General features: G+C 35.5%; 1 long non-coding RNA gene across 1 annotated transcript; it reads right to left on the reverse strand.

The window, feature by feature from the left end:
* Positions 1-15,100: 15,100 nt before the first annotated feature.
* On the reverse strand, positions 15,101-16,999 carry LOC149414473 (uncharacterized). Its single transcript, XR_016304074.1, has 3 exons — positions 16,871-16,999; positions 16,712-16,773; positions 15,101-15,163 (listed from the first exon to the last, which is right to left on the reverse strand). It is a non-coding gene; the product is annotated as an uncharacterized LOC149414473 (long non-coding RNA).
* Positions 17,000-17,369: the final 370 nt, after the last annotated feature.

Genomic DNA, 17,369 nt, shown 5'->3' on the forward strand with positions numbered 1-17,369 from the left:
CTCGGAACGTAAGTACAGCTTCTCTTTTTTCATCTGCGGTGGAACTTTTTACAGGTCATGCTTTAGACTGGTTTAGAGTCAACCGTTCTTCTTTTAAGTCATGGACGGATATTGTAATTGCTCTAAAGGAAGAATTTGAGCTACTGAACCATGAAAGACGTTTAGTTGCTCAGATCAGAGCCACGTACCAGCAACAAAAAGAGAACCTGGGTTCATTCATAACGCGGGTCTTGACTTTAAACAATCAATTGTCGTCAAAATTACCAGATGACGATATTCTGGAAATATTGCAATGTAATATGTTACCGAGATACATACAAAAATTATCGCTCTCTGTCATCTCGGACATTAATTGTCTGAAAAAATTGGGAAAAATGATTGAACTAGCAGACAGTCGGTCTGATTCCAGACCTTCCCCGCCAAATGCAAATACTGTTAATTATAATAATGTTTCTCATTCCTCCTCAAATAATGCATTTAGCAGAGGGAATAACAGAATGTCTCAGAATAATCCCAATTTCAGGAATCATCGTCAATCTTTTGAGTTCAGTAAACGTAGCCCGTCAAATATGAGTTCTAGGGAGGTGAGATGTTTCCGCTGTGGCCGTCCTGGGGTGAAGGCGCCTTCATGCAACTGCCGGCAGGCAAAAAACTAGATGTCCTGGGGGTCCTGTCTGCGAGCGGCAAGTCGACACCGTTCGCTGACATCACCGCCAGGCATCGGCTTGCTGTGCTGTCGGAAACCAGAACTTTCTTCAAGAACCTTTGGACTTCGAAGGTGGTGAGTGCGGCTAAAAGGGATGGCCGTCCACACATCATTTTCCAGGTTCTGGGTTCCAACTTTTCTGGCCTTCTTGACTCTGGTTCGCATATCTCAATTATTGGTAATAATTTTCATCGTCAATTTTTAAATCTAGGGTTAAATCTTTCTGTTCTTAAGAAAAAAATTTCACTCACTTCTGCTACGGGTCATACTGTGGAGTGCGTTCACAAAATTGCGGTTCCGGTAGTTCTTGGTAACGTTAAGAAAATTTTTCATTTTGTGGTTATGCCAGATATAAAATCTAACATCATCCTCGGTTGCGACTTTTGGAAAGTTTTTAACATTTGTCCCAAGTTAACTAAATTAATGACTAATGACTCTGACAATAGTTGCGTGTCTGAGGTAAGAGGACTGGATAGCTTTGAGAACTTAGATTCATCTCAACAATCAATCTTAAATAACGTTATACATGAATTTTATGCATTTTCTGGTAATCGTTTGGGTAGAACGTCTCTTGAAAAACATGTCATTGACACGGGTGATTGTCAACCTATTAAGCAACGTGTTTATCCGATATCTCCTCATTTATTGCCGGAAGCTCACAGAGAACTTGACAGACTATTAAATCTGGGAGTAGTAGAACCCAGCAATAGCTCGTGGAATAATCCTATTGTTTTAGTGCCTAAGAAAAATGGTTCTTTTAGACTTTGCTTGGATAGTAGAAAACGCAACGCGGTCTCGCGGTGGGACGCTTATAGTCTACCGTTGATATCTGATATCTTAAATAGTCTCGGAGGAGCACGTTATCTATCAACTTTAGACCTTAACGATGGTTTTTTTCAAATCCCGTTAGAGGAAGATTCTAAAGAGAAAACCGCATTTACTATCCCTAAACGAGGCCTATTCCACTTTGTAACAATGCCTTTTGGTCTTCATGGTGCAAGTTCTCGGATGATGAGGCTAATGGACAAGGTTTTGGGTCCGGAGTTCGATGGGAAGGTCTTTTGTTATCTAGATGACATAATTATCATTAGCTCTACCTTTGAAAAACACATTGATCTTTTAAGACGGGTTAAACAAAAGTTACAAGCCGCGGGTTTGACTATTAACGTAGAGAAGTCAGTCTTTTGTCGCGATTCCCTTAAATACCTAGGTTTCGTGATTGATAAGGATGGGTTAAGAACTGACCCGGGAAAAGTAAAAGCAATCGTTGACTTCCCCATTCCAACGTCGCAAAAGAGCTTGCGTAGGTTTATCGGTATACTTTCTTGGTACAAAAGGTTCATTTTAAATTTTTCCTTAATTGCAGCACCTTTGCATAATTTAACCAAAAAGGAGTTTGCTGGTAAAAAATTTGTATGGAATGAACAGGCTGATGCTGCCTTTACTAAATTAAAGAATATTCTGGTCAAGGCTCCTGTTCTTGCTTGTCCCGACTTTAGTAAACCCTTTACAATTAGTTGCGATGCATCGAACACCGGTTTGGGGGCGGTCCTTTCTCAATCTGACGTTAATGGTATAGAACACCCTATTTCCTTTATTTCCAGATCACTATCTGCACAGGAGAAAATCACTCCACAACCGAGAAGGAGTTAAATGCTATGATCTTTGCACTAGAGAAATTTAGGGGTTATATTGAAGGTTCGCCTATTCCTGTCAAGGTGATCACTGATCACTATAGTCTAAAATGGCTTACAAACTTAAAGTCTCCGTCGGGTAGATTAGCGCGGTGGGCGGTTAGACTTCAGCAGTTCAATTTTGAAATATTTCATAGGAGCGGTAAAGACAACATTGTTCCGGACGCACTGTCTCGTGACCCTTTACATGTTGACTTGATTAATCAGTCCTTTTCCACTTCCGACCGTTGGTACTTAAGTTTGAAAGATAAAATTTTGGCTAATCCGGAAAAATTTCCAGCGTTTAAAGTTTGCAATGGTGTCATCTTCAAACACATTCAGAGCATGGAGGCTCTACACAGGTCTTATGACTGGAAGGAAGTTCTCCCAAAAGAGTGTAGGAAAAACGTCATCGTTCAAAATCATGTTCCGCCTTCTTGTGCACATTTTGGCATCTTAAAAACGTTAAATAGGATTAAACTTAAATATTACTGGCCAAAAATGGCAGCTGATGTGAAGTCATTTGTAAATAAATGTCATACTTGTTTAGGTTATAAAAGTTCTAACTTACTGCCTCCTGGTCTGATGGGTGACCCGAAACTTGTGCAAAGGCCGTGGCAAATGATTGCGACAGATCTATTAGGTCCTTACCCTAATTCTTACAAAAAAGGTTATACTTACCTTTTAGTGGTTTCTGATTTCTTTACGAAGTATACTAGACTTTTTCCACTTAGGAAAGCAACGGGTAGTGTTATTGCGGAAATTTTGGAAAATGATATCTTTTATAAATTCGGTGTTCCAGATACGATTGTTTTGGATAATGGCCCACAATATATATCGCGTGACATGAAAGCGCTGGCCAATAAATTTCCTATCCGTCACTTGTTTTATAATTGCAGATATCACCCGCAGAACAATACTGTTGAGCGTGTAAACAAGGTGTTGGTAGCAGCCCTGGGTTCTTTTGTGGGATCTGATCACAGATCCTGGGCGTGCCATCTACCTGAAATTGAACTGGCTATAAACACGGCTGTTCATGAAGTCACAGGCTATACACCGTTCTTCCTTAATTTTGGTAGAGAGATTGTAATTTCTGGAAACGACTACAAAGGTGTAGACTTCAACGCGGGAGACATTAGATTCTCAAAACGCGATTCGTGGGCATCTGATTTACATGAATTAAATGACATTTTCTCCCAAGTTCGCACGTCCTTAAGACAATCATACGAACGTAATAAGGTTCAATATAATCTGCGTCGTAGGGACGTTCAATATGAGGTTGGGGACATTGTCTGGAGAAGGTCCTTTGCTTTGTCTGACGCTGGTAGATACTTTTCAGCAAAATTAGCCCCCAAATTTATACGTAGTAAAATTATTTGCAAGATATCGCCGGTTGCTTATCAATTAGCGGATATGACAGGGAAACCCGTGGGAACTTTTCATGTTAAGGATATAATCAAGTTAGAAGAAGCTAACTGATCTCGGGTTGGTTATTTGATGAACTACCTATTTTTTCTTCTGTTGTAATCGTTATATTTTTATTTGAGAATTAATCCCTTTTCTCTTGTTATAAATTAGGTTATTGCTTGCCTTGCCCTCAGGTTTGCAATTTTTCTTTGTGTTCTCTCATTGTGAGGACATGACTAGTATTTTTGTGTCTTCACATTCAGTGTATTTTTGTATAAGTTTTGCTTTGTCTTTGTGTACATGAGTAGTATGTGTTTTGGGGAGTAGTTTGTCCATTCCGATTCAACGCGGGGGATTGACGTTTTTTAATCTCACGCATTGAATCCAATTTTTTTTTGTTAGTATTCTAGTGCTATCATATGGTATTGACTATTTGGTAATCTCACGATTTGAATCCATTGTATCAGTTTCTTGCGTTATCCTAGGGCAGTGAAGTTCACAATCTCAGTTGGCCACTGTTTTTGTGCTATTTTTCTGTTCGAGGGATCTTTTAAATGCTGTTTATACTTTGTGAGATTATACTAATTGTTCTTTAATGAACTAAGTCCGTGTTAGCGACTTGTTTTTGAGGTACGGTTTGTCCTTTCTAGAGGGACATACTGTATTTCAATTATGGCATATACGAAGCTGTATTTCGGTTTAACAGTTCTGTACCGAGTTTGGTCCTCGTGACATTTTATTTGTGTGCATGCTTGTTCTTCAACATAAATAGTACCTTAGTTTGCCTTGGTGTTGGTTCACTATTTTAAATTCAATAATTGAGAAAATACTTCATGCAGTTTTCCGCGATAGCCTCAGATGGTCATAACGTTCTATTTTTCTCTGGTTTTAGGAAACCATTGGCATGGTGTTTTCTTTGATTTAGTCATTGTTTAATACACTTTTCAATTAATTTTTAAAAATGTTTTGTCATAATAATTAATTTATTTATTTAATATTTATTTTGGAATTTTGTGAGTTTTCACTCGCTCATGTTATTTGAGAATTACATAAACATATTATTAACATTTAAAAATTGCATCCTTTCATGTAGTTTTTTTAACTTTTATTTGCTCATAATGTCCTTGGCTTGAATTTATTATTAAAATGATATTTGTTCATATTATTAAGAATGTAAATGAGTTATTTTTTTTACATTTTTTTTAACAAATACTATGCGTTTTCACATGCAATTGGTGTGGCTTCTCTCTGAGCTCAAGACAAGTCGCATCAATTTCATTTGGATTTAGCTGTATTTTTGTCAATTTTGTATCATCAATATATGGTTCTGTTTGAGCCGGTCACTTTGATCTTATTTTGAATTTGGGTTTGTTTCTGGGATAATTTTAATAATTTTTCATCTCTGCTCGCAGAGGGCAGTAACTTCAAATTGGGTTTAGACTTTATTATTTTCATTTTATTGTGTTTTTTTAGCTTCAAATTTAATTTTTGTTGGGCGCTCAGCTTTCACTTTTGTCTTATTCTTTGAGCTAGACTCGTTTTATAAATTTTTAATAAAAATTTTGGTTAGTCTTTAATACAGTTTATCATTTCAATTGTTATTTTTATTCAAGTTTTTGTTTACAGTTCAGTAGTTGATAAATTCCTTGCTCAGTAATCCATTTTTTCAAGCATAGCATACCTTTCTTTTCACTTGCCTCAAGGAAGTCAGTCGCCTTCATCACTTTTCGGTTCTTCACGTCAAGATAACTCAAGCTAATACAAATTTCAAGATTTACAAACTTTTATCAATTCTTCGAGGAAGCAATTTGTTCAAGATCGAGTCTTCAAGGAAGCAACATTCTTCTACGGGAACAGTTTAGTAAGATACTACCTGGCCGTTCACTGCTATCAGAAAGGGGGTGCAGCTTCTCAAGATTGCCTTTGTTGTCAACATTGGAAAATGGTGTTACAATTATCGGGGCTCATTATCTTCGCCACGCAAGTTCATTCTTCTTCACTGCTGACAGAAGAAGGTCATTAAGACATTACATCAGAGAGAATTCTTCCTTCTACTTCCTTGGTGTTGGCGCTTCAATCCTTGCTCAGCGAGCACATCACGGACTTCTACAGAACGTGCTGGATTCATCTTCTGAGGCATTATCTGCATTTTGGGACTCTTTACCACTTATTGGACTTGGATTTGGAGGCATAAGAAGAAAATAAAAACATAAAAAAATTTGTCGTTCGGAAATTTTTTTTTTCTTTGGAAGGGGGGTAATGTAGCAGTGCTTACTCTGGGCGGCGAGTTCTTACCCGATTAGAATAATCATTGGTTAATTTTCTCCGCTTGGCACTACTGTTTCGAGTTCATGTTGCAGAGCGGACTTCGTTGGAGGCAGTTGCTGGCCGGACTCCGGAGACTGTGGTGTGTTTCGTGCGACACTGGAACATGGGGGTATATTGTGCAAGTTACGAAAGGTCTAGTTCTATTTTAACTTTTATTTTAAATATGTTACTTTTCATTCAATTATGGATTACTGATTTTACTTCATGCATAGTTAATTTATACTATGCTGGCGCCCACTCAGACATTCTTTACAAGATTCTTAAAGTTTTAAATTAATAAATTTACCTGCTCTTTGGTCATATTTTATCAAGATGTCGTTTTATTACGTGCATTCTTGACACGCCCGGAGATAAGATGTTTTTAGAGTCTCATGTTTATTTTTATTGATCAAATATTTTAATAATTGTTATTTTAATAAATTAGCGTCTGTTGATGATTAAAACCTTCTATTATTTAACTTCCTTCTCAGATCTCATTTCTACCTACATACATTGTGTTCAGTGCGCGTTGTGGAGATGACTAGATTATTGTATTTGGTAATAATTAACTGGTAATAATTACCAGTTAATGTCACAATCGTTAGATCCATAATTAATTTATTACAATAATCTTTTCATCACCCATCCATTGGCACTAATGTTACAAATATAACAATGTCGCTGTCACAGAAATTAAAATGCAATTAGCAAACTGTTTACAACTGAGTGTAAAAGTGAACGACATTATGTCTAATTTTATTGTCATCTACCGGACGCACGGATCGAATTCCACAAATTTCATTATAGAAATCGAAAAATTATTACTGAGTCAAAAAAGTACCTTTAATATTATTGTTGGTGACATTAACATTAATATCGGACACTGGGTACAAAGCAAAACGAAAGATGATTATATAAATGTAATGACTTCGCTAAACTATAAATAATGCAACACGAAATATCAGCGGACAAATCCCTTCCTCTATCGATCACATATGGTGCAACTCAAATAACACTGAAAAAAACATGTCGATATTATGGAAAACCAGCATAACTGACCACTACACCTGTATATTTGTTAACAACATAGACAAAAAAGTACCAACCCCAACAAAACTGGCAAAAAAAAACAAGAAAAAAATTATTTAAATATGAAAACTTTAGAAACAAATCTTAAGATGGAAACCTGGGCATCAATAATTGAATGGGAAAATCCAAATACTTGTGCGGAGAATTTCGAAACTGTTTTCTTAAATCACATAAACCTTTCTACACAAATACTTATTTCTAAAACAAAATCTAAACACAGATTTATAAAGCCATGGATAACCCATGGATTAGTGATTTCAATCAGAAATAAGGAAAAATACTATCACCAGTCTAAAAAAATCCTTAACGACGAAAAAATCACTACTTTCTTCAAGAAATATCGAAACAAACTTACGCTTCTAATGAGACTGACTAAAGAAAGATATTTTCGTGATAAATTAAAAAATGCTGGTCAAGACAGCAAAGAGTTCTGGAAAATTATCAAAACAATAACAGACAAAAGCACAAGACAAAAATTTCCAAAAGAAGTTACTCATCAAGGAATCAATACTGACCATAGACATATGAATATTAGTAGACCTGCCCTAAGTGATTAAAAGCGTATTATCCCCACTCCCCATACCGGTTCCATTGAGCCGGCTGGGCTCGCATATGGCCTCAAGTGAAATTTGAAAACGTGACGTCATCATTCTTGTGCGCACTATGGTCGAGGCATTATCGGTTCATTTTACGAAATAACACGGCAAAATGTTGACTTGTGATATGAAAACTTGTAAAAATAGATGTGAAAAAGAGAATAAACCCAATTGTCGTATTACATTCCATAAGTAAGCATTATTTTACTTTATTTTAAGCTTATTCACACCGTATTATATGGATCAGTTTTAGAAACATATACTATCACATCACAATGTAGCGATTCTCAAGTGTGCTCATCGTTGTTTACTGGGGTAAGTAAATTATGAGACATTTGTAAAAGTGTCTTAACTAAATACTCTGAAACTAACTACGACTCTGAAAATAGAAGCTGTCTTACTTTGCCGAATTTGGACATCGCAAATTAGTTCATAATGTGGCGAGTAATTTGCGCTCCCATGTAGAAATGTCTATTCATTCAAAAGCAGATTTTACTTTTAAGAACTAAATGGTGATATTATAATGCGAGATGCCTATTTACTGTCAGATTGATTTATTAACGAATCACAGTCAGCCTTACTCCCTTCGTTCTTCAAGAGTTGATTTTACCCCTCGCCATTATCTTCTCGTCTATTAATTCCTATGTCTGTGATACTGACACAGAAAAAAACCCAAAACTTTGTGGTGATATCTTTAACGATTATTTTGTTGATGTCGGCGCTAATCTTGCTAATAATATTATCCTAGACAAAAAAAAACTCAACAACCAGAGCTAAACCCAACTTTTGAAGAAGGTTTCCACACATTTGCTTCAGTAACTGATAAAGAAGTTGAAAACGCTATAATAAGTTTACAAGGATCAGCAAGCCCTGGCTACGACAACATAACTGTAAAAACATTAAAAACTGTACGTGAGATAATCAGCAAACCAATTGCTCATATAATAAATGTTAGTCTGAAGAAGGGCATATTCCCGAACAACTATAAGCTGACTATTGTGACCCCTGTTTTTAAATCTGGTGACGAAAAAAACACTTCTAACTATCGTCCCATAGCACTCACATCAAATATAGCAAAAATCTATGAAAAAATTGTTAAAAACAACTCAACAACTACATAAAAGATAAGAAGATAATGAACCCAAACCAGTTTGGATTTAGGGACAATCTCAGCACACAGAAACTACAACACTACTACTAACACTAAATTGACATCAACAATAATGCAAAAATTAGATAATGGAGAAAAGTGTCTTGGAATCTTAATTGATCTCCGCAAAGCATTTGATAGCATATCGCACTCAAAACTCACTGAGAAACTAAAACAAATTGGATTGGACGGAATGGTTCTATCATGGTTCCAAAGTTACCTAAAAGAGAGATTTAAACATGTCAAAATCAATAATACCCTTAGTGAACCCAAAACCTCATCTTTTGGCATACTGCAAGGAACTGTCATCGGTCCAATCCTTTTTATTATATATGTAAATCAAATGTTCACTCTTCCCATTGTTGGAGATATCATATCTTACGCAGACGACACTGCAGTTATCACAAAAGGAAAACCATGGGAGGAAACAATGAGGATAGCCAATATCAATATAATCATACTCAAAACATGGTTCGACATAAATTGTCTCTCACTAAATACCGAGAAAACATATTTTATCCCATTCTCTTTCCAGGAAAAAAATTTCGAAAACAATATAACCATTAAAATCCATTCATCACAATGTGAAAATAAAAAAGAATGCGGTAATGTAAATTGTTTACCAATAACATGCAAAAATAGTATAAAGTATCTGGGTATCATAGTAGATAGACACTTAAAATGGAACGAACAAGTCCAAAATACGGCAACCAGAGTAAGAAAACTTATTTACTTATTCATTAGATTGAGAAACATCCTTTCATATAATATGATTAAAATTATATATTTTTCTCTTGCCCAATCCATATTACAATATGGTATGATCGGTTGGGGAGGGACTTTCAAAACTAACCTTTCACCTGTAGAAAAGGTTCAGAGGTTAATTTTGAAAGTCATCCTAAGAAAACCATCGATGTTTCCAACCACGGAGCTGTTTGACTCGTTTAGGGTTCTTAGCTTAAAATTTTTTTTTTAAAAGAATGCACTGTTACAAATTCATAAAGACCATTTCAATTCAACAATTTCTACAAAAATAAGTAACCGATCTAGATCACGTGGTAACTTAGAAATTCCTAAATGTAATACTAGTGCTGGTCAACACCATTATACTTATCAAGGTATAAAATTGTTTAATGTCCTTCCGGATAAAATTAAAACTGAAAGAAATTAAAAAACTTTCAAATCACAAATCAAACAACTTTTAGATAAACCCAACGGTAATCACAAGTTTTAATTTCATTGGATACATTTTTCAAATAATTGTTTATATGAACTCATTTGTAATTTTTATTGATTAAATTTTCCTAAATTCACGTTATGAATTTAGGAAAATTGATTAATGATTAATTAAAAAATATGTATATAAACAAAATTTAATATTTAAAAAAAAATACATATCCTCTAAAGTTATATTATCCGCTTCCTAATATGTGCTAATATGCGTTTATTGTAGTTGCATTTTATTAAGTACCCATTTCATACAAGATTGCCAGCTCGGTCTTTGAACAATTTACTACCAGTACTGTACCTACCTACTATTATTTCGTACCTAATAAGTACATTTTTATTTCTTATTTTTTCTAAGTTTAGTAACTATTATATTATTTAAGTTATATTTTTTATTTTTTAGTTTGTAATTAAATTTCTTATTTTCTTAATTATATAGTGTTATCAAATTTATCATCTAATTTTATAGCTATTTTGTTAATTTTTAGCTACATCAACTAGTGAAATTTTACAACCTATAAACCATAATGACTCACAACACTCCCCAACTCAAACACGAGAAATAATTTATCAATTGAGTTGGGCAATTTTAAAAAATTCTAATTTTTTCGCAATCAGCCTCAAAATATCTACATTTGTAAATTATTGTAATGTGTTTGTATATTCAAATAAAAAAAAATAAAAAAATATTAGTTTTATACTGACTTGAAATCAACAAAGAATGCACAGAGGAAAACAAGATGTTAACCTTTTTTATTTACTACTTTAGATTGTCGCGGGAGATCTTCATAACCTAAGCCAACCAACCTCCAGCAGAGTGGTGCAAAAGATTTCCTCGGGATTGGCGCGACGATTAATGGAGTTCATTCATTTTCCTCGACGGCCTGAGGACTACGCTGAAAATCGAAAACTCTTTTACTCGAGAGCTCAATTTCCAGGAGTAGTCGGGTGCATTGATTGTACTCACATTGCCATCAAGAGCCCAAGCCGAGTAATAGGGGAATCTTTTCGCAATAGGAAAGGATGGTTCTCCATCAACGTGCAAGCAGTTTCTGCCCCAGTTTAGAATTTTTGGACATTGTCGCCAGGTGGCCTGGTTCCACCCACGATTCCAGGATATTTCTAAACAGCGCATGCTGCCTAAAGTTTGAACAGAAAAGAATTTCAGGAATTCTCCTCGGGGACAGTGGATATGGCCAGACAAATTACCTTTTCACGCCAGTTTTAAATCCGGTTAATGAGGCTAAGGAGAAATATAACAAAGCGCAAATTTCCACCCGCAATGTAGTCGAGAGACTATTTGGCGTATGGAAAAGGAGATTTCCGTGCTTGAGAAGAAAATTAGAAAATAAATTGTCCAATACGACTGACATTATAGTTGCTTGTGCCATTTTGCACAACATGTGTATAACTTCAAACGACCAGCATTTTGGGCGGCATGAGGGCAGAAATATACCTGTGAATTCGGTGGTGCAGTCAGCATCAGGCAGATTGATTAGAGATTCATTTATACAAAGACATTTTTCATAGTGGAAATGATTTCCAAAATCAATGAACTGTGAAAGGACACCATAGCTAATGTAAAGACTAGTGAAAAGTTATATTTTTGTGATGTGTAATGGAACTGGTAAATAACACCATATCTAATGTAACACGTCAAATCTTCTAACGCATCCCAAGGTGTCCCAAAATGTATGTATTTTGGAGAGCTGAAAGCCAATAATGGAACGGAAATTGCAAATTTATTTTCAAAATATTTCAGTTCAGTTTTCAGTAAACCCTCCGATCCACTTACCCTTGATCCAACTGACGTCGGGAACCATACATCCAATATAAGCAATATTGAGGTGACACGAGAAATTGTCTTAAAATACCTTAAGGAAATTGATACTCGCAAAGGTGCCGGTCCTGACGAAATACCTTCAATCTTTATCAAACAATGTGCACACAATCTAGCCTTACCCCTTTCTTTAATTTTCAATCGTTCCCTAACCGATTGCACTGTCCCTGTTATATGGAAATCTGCTTATGTGTCTCCTATTTTCAAAAATGGCAAAAAACAGACGTTAAAAACTACAGGCCAATCTCCAAACTTTGTATATTTAACAAAATTTTTGAAAAAATAGTCTATGACCAACTATATTCTGCTCTTAAGCCCAGCCTGAATACGACCCAACACGGTTTCATTAGTGGTAAATCTACAACCACAAATCTTTTAACCTTCACAGAGTACCTGCAGGATAATTTGGATAACAGAATACAAGTGGACACTGTCTATACCGACTATAGTAAGGCGTTTGACAAGGTAGATCACTCAACCTTGTTGAACAAGCTTTTAAAGATTGGTATTCACGGCAATCTTTATCGTTGGCTCTCTTCTTATATCTCCAACCGTAGTCAAATAGTAGTGGTTGCTGGATTTAAATCCGACTCTGTTGCTGTTACATCGGGAGTTCCTCAGGGCAGCCTGTTAGGACCGTTACTATTTAATATCTATATCAATGATATTGGTCACTGCTTTTTACACTCGCAGACCATCCTATATGCAGATGACATGAAAATCTTCTCACCTATAAAATCAATCGAAGACTGTCACAAGCTGCAAAAGGATTTACAACGTTTAAACGCGTATGTTAATGCCCATTGTCTGGAAATAAATATATCCAAATGCTTCATCGTACGCTTTACTAGAAACAAAAACATATTTATACACGAATACTCAATTAATCATCAACCTTTATGTACCAAATCAGAAATTAAGGACCTTGATAGTAATATAATAATACTTGATAGTAAACTGAATTTCAATAAACATATTGACCACGTAGTCACTAACGCATCTTCTATGCTGGGTTTCATAATCCGTTCCTGTAAACAATTCAAAGATATTGCTACTTTCAAAACACTGTATTTCTCATACGTTCGTAGTATCTTTGAATACGCATCACAAGTGTGAAACCCAGGCTATGCAATACATAAAAATAGAATTGAAAGTGTTCAAAATAGATTTTTAAGGTACCTTAATTTCCGCTCTTTTCGATCTCATATCAGTAATGCAGACTCTGCAAAGTTCTTCAATATACAGACGTTAACTCTCCGAAGAAATATAGCAGATTCGGTAATGTTATTCAATATTACACACAATTTAATCGATAGTCCTGATCTTCTTCAACGCCTATTATTCCATGTTCCCAATCGCAACAGCAGACAGTCGCTTACTTTTAATCTCCCTCATTGTAAGACGAATTCCAAACAAAACTCATTTATCTACAGATCCACACACTCTTTTAACTTAAATTATTACCATATTGACATATTTTACTCGACTTTACGCGACATAAAACAAAAACTCAATAATCAACAAAACTCAAACTAGAAGTTCATTTCCATATATATTTCCGTCCTTTGCCTCTTAATCCTTATCCTATATTTCCCCCTCCTCCCCCCCACCCTCCTTTATTTTAATATTTTTAATATTTTCTAACTAAACAAGAAATTAATTTAAGAGAACATCTCTATGCCATTGTACACCATTGTAACACCATTAACTATTCATCAGTGGAAAGTTCATAATTGGCATAATTAATAATATTATTATTGTATCATTTTTTAATTAAAGATTTGCTGTCAACTTTTCCAAATAAATAAATAAATAAGTAACGACTGGTGAAAAGTTTTATTTTTGTAATATGTACTTTGAAATGACACCATGTCGGATGTTATTACTAGTTAAATTAAAATGGAAAATAAATAAAATATCTAATGGAGATTAACATTTTTTTATTTATTTTATTATTTGTTCAGCTTCAGCTTTTTGAACACTTATTTCCAATAATCTGGTTTACAGACGGGCTGCTTTTAATTGCTCCCAGGCAATATCCGTCTGTTCTCGGGCAGCCTGCCGAGCAATCTCCGTCTGTTCCCGGGCAGCCTGTCTCTGTTCCTTGGCAATCTTCATTCTAATTTGGTGATATTCTTCATCGTTTTTCATCAAATTTGTGGATCGCTGGCAGCGAATCTCTGCCTCGTCCCGAACCACCTGCCCACTGTCTGAAACAAGACAACATTACAAACCCGATTAGTCAACAATATAAATAATAGGTTTAGGCTTCCTGAGAAGTATAACTTTTCCAGGAAGAGGTTGTATATAGCCTCTCTGTTATGCCCCGTTCAGAAAAGGGCGTTTTTAGTTGAACAATATATCGTTCAGACGTTTCAATTTAATTCGAACCAATATTGTTAATCGAGATGGCGTCAAGTGAATGAGCGAAGAAAGGAGTGTAAGGAGAATATACGATGCAAATGTGAATGGTAGCAGAAGTCGGGGACGCCCGAGGAAGACATGGCACGACCAAGTGAATCAGATACTTGAGTCGGGCCATGTCAAGAGTCAGAACAATAGAAGAGTATGTATGAGACGATGTATGAATGTGAATGAGGCAAGGAGTGTGTGCCAAGACCGAGTTGTTTGGCGGTCCGTCCTCTCTGCCTACCCCTGCGGGGAAACGGCGTGATGGTTAGTTAGTTAGTTAGTTAAGATGGCGTCAAGTGAAGTTATCGCTGCGTGCGTCCCTATGATTTTGGACCTTTTCCGGAACGAACTTCAGAATATGAAAAAGCGTGAAAAATGTCCTATGAGGGCTAGAAAATGGATTATAAGGAGAAACGAATTGAATGCTTCTAAAACTATATTGAGAGAGATGGCGTTAGAAGATACCGAAGGCTATTGCAATCATTTGCGAATTTCGGAAGAACAATGTGATGTACTGTTGTCTAAGATTAAAAAAAAATCCGAAAACAGGACACAGTTATGCGAGCGGCTACTCCGGCAAAAACTAAGTAAATAATTACGCTAAGATACCTGGCGTAATTTGCCTAAGCCTATTTTATTGTAAAATTACTAATGAATCGTGGCAAATAAAAATATGAACATAGTCACCTCTCTTGGGAATCATGCGACGTGTTGGCAGCTGGGGTGTATGACTCTCCCTCGGTATTCTTGTCATATCTGAAAATTGAAAATACTTTTTATAATATTTGTATCTCAAATATTACCTTTGATTTAATTTGACAACTAATAATGTATAGACATATGTGTGTTGTCAAAGACTCTCTCGTAGAAGACTTAAAATTCTTTTGGAAATATGTTAAATCCCAAAAAGAAAATCAACTTATATACCGAGTATTATGTCATTCGATTGTAAACTATCACAAAATCTACAGGAAACTGTTTATCTGTTTGCTGAGTTTTTTGGTGGTGTATATGTTAGTAAAAGTGTAGACAGTGAGTACTCTTGTTCTAACATGGTTGAGAACCTTGTTATATCTGACTGTACAGTAACTATAGATGACGTTATATCTAAGCTGACGAGTCTCGATTCCCGTAAATCTGCAGGATCCGATAAAGTTCCACCTAGATTCCTAGTAAATTGTATGCATCCATTGTCACATCCCATACATAAGATATTTATGAAGTCACTCTCATCAGGTGTGTTTCCTGTCCTTTGGAAGTTCAGTCATTTGACACCTATTTTCAAAAAAGGAAATAAGAGCGAAGTAACAAATTATAGGCCAATATGCGTAATGTCTTCTTTACCCAAACTTTTCGAAAGCCTAGTACTAGAAAAGTTGATATCTCAATTTAAACGAGTAATCTCACCCCTTCAAGATGGATTTATTAAAGGAAGATCAGATCTTCAGATTTAATATAATACACCAATGATATGGTTAATGCCTTAAACGCATCCATCGTATCAAACTGAGCAGATTATTAGTTTCTGCAAAGGTTCTTATTCAATTAATGGCGCTAATCTTCTTCGAGTTTAACAGATTCGAGATCTCGGTGTCTTATTCCACGAGAGTCTGCAGTTTAACTTACACATCGATAAAACTACAAGCGATGGGATGAGAATGCTCGGTTTTATTTTGAGAATCGGGGCAAAGTTTAAAAATGTGTTAACTTTAAAACATCTACATTGCTCATTAGTACCAAGTTAATTAGAATACAATTCAACAGTATGGTCACCGTACTACAAAGTCCATTCTCATGCCTTACAAAGGTATAAAATAAATTCCTTCGGTACATCAATTTTAAAATAAATATTTCCATCGAATTTATAAATTACAATAACTTACGCACCCAAACCAGACTTCTAGAGAGAAGACTTCTAACTTATATATAGTTTTTATTCAAAATTATCAAATCTCTAATTGAAAGCCCTGAATTATTGGAATTAATTTATATGAATGTACCTGCCAGACAAACTCAAAGCAGACACTTTAAAATATAACAATAACCTCAATACTAACTACTCTTTTTATTCACTAATTCTAAGAATACACCACCGCGCAAACAAACACTGTGAACTTATTGATGTATTTAGTGTTAATAATTTTTGAGTTTCAAAAGGCAACTAATTTCAGACCTGTTTGCTAGTTATCAACTTATATTATTTATTAGCTTTAAATATGAATGCAACAATATAAATAAAAATTACTAGACATGCATTTTTGTTAAATTCAAAATAATCAGTTACATTATCAAAAACTGACTTACCAAACACAGGCAATTCTGTCGACTGACCAGTCCAAGGTAAGATGTGCTGGGCACAGCGGTATCTGAAACATATACAATATTTTGTTAACATTTCCTCTCGGAATTTCAAATTAAACCAACTTGGTTGTGCCATTATATATCACATAACTTTCTACTAACCATCAGGCGATTCGCAAATAGTGCGATCGCTGTCGTTGCTGAAAATGATTTCGACATTTGTCACCAAGTCCAGCACGCTGTCGATTGGATGATGCTCCTGGGAAGCACTTGGTGACAGTCTGCCCCCTCCCGTCTTGAGCACCAACTTCCTTTTTGTTTTTAGGTTGTCCCAACATTTCTTGAGCTGCGCTTGAGATCGCTAAAAAGGAATTCAATACGGTATTATAATCTAGTATAGGTACTATTACGGAGTGGGAATAACAGAAAATTATGATGGATATATGAATGTGGATGAAACGACGTGATGGTTGGTTGGTATTATAATTACAAACGATAAATACCTTTCGATTGTCGGCGATCGAGTTAAATTCATCCGTCACCTTGTCCCAAGCATTTTTCTTATCTCCGAGCTGCTGGTGATTTGTGGCAATGGAAGAAATGGCTGGATATTTGCATATCAAATCAACCAAACATTTCTTCTCATTGGGTGTGACCACAA

Source organism: Hesperophylax consimilis, chromosome 20 (genome assembly GCF_061612785.1).
Source record: "Hesperophylax consimilis isolate HC1 chromosome 20, BYU_Hcon_1.0, whole genome shotgun sequence".
NCBI classification, from domain to species: domain Eukaryota; kingdom Metazoa; phylum Arthropoda; class Insecta; order Trichoptera; family Limnephilidae; genus Hesperophylax; species Hesperophylax consimilis.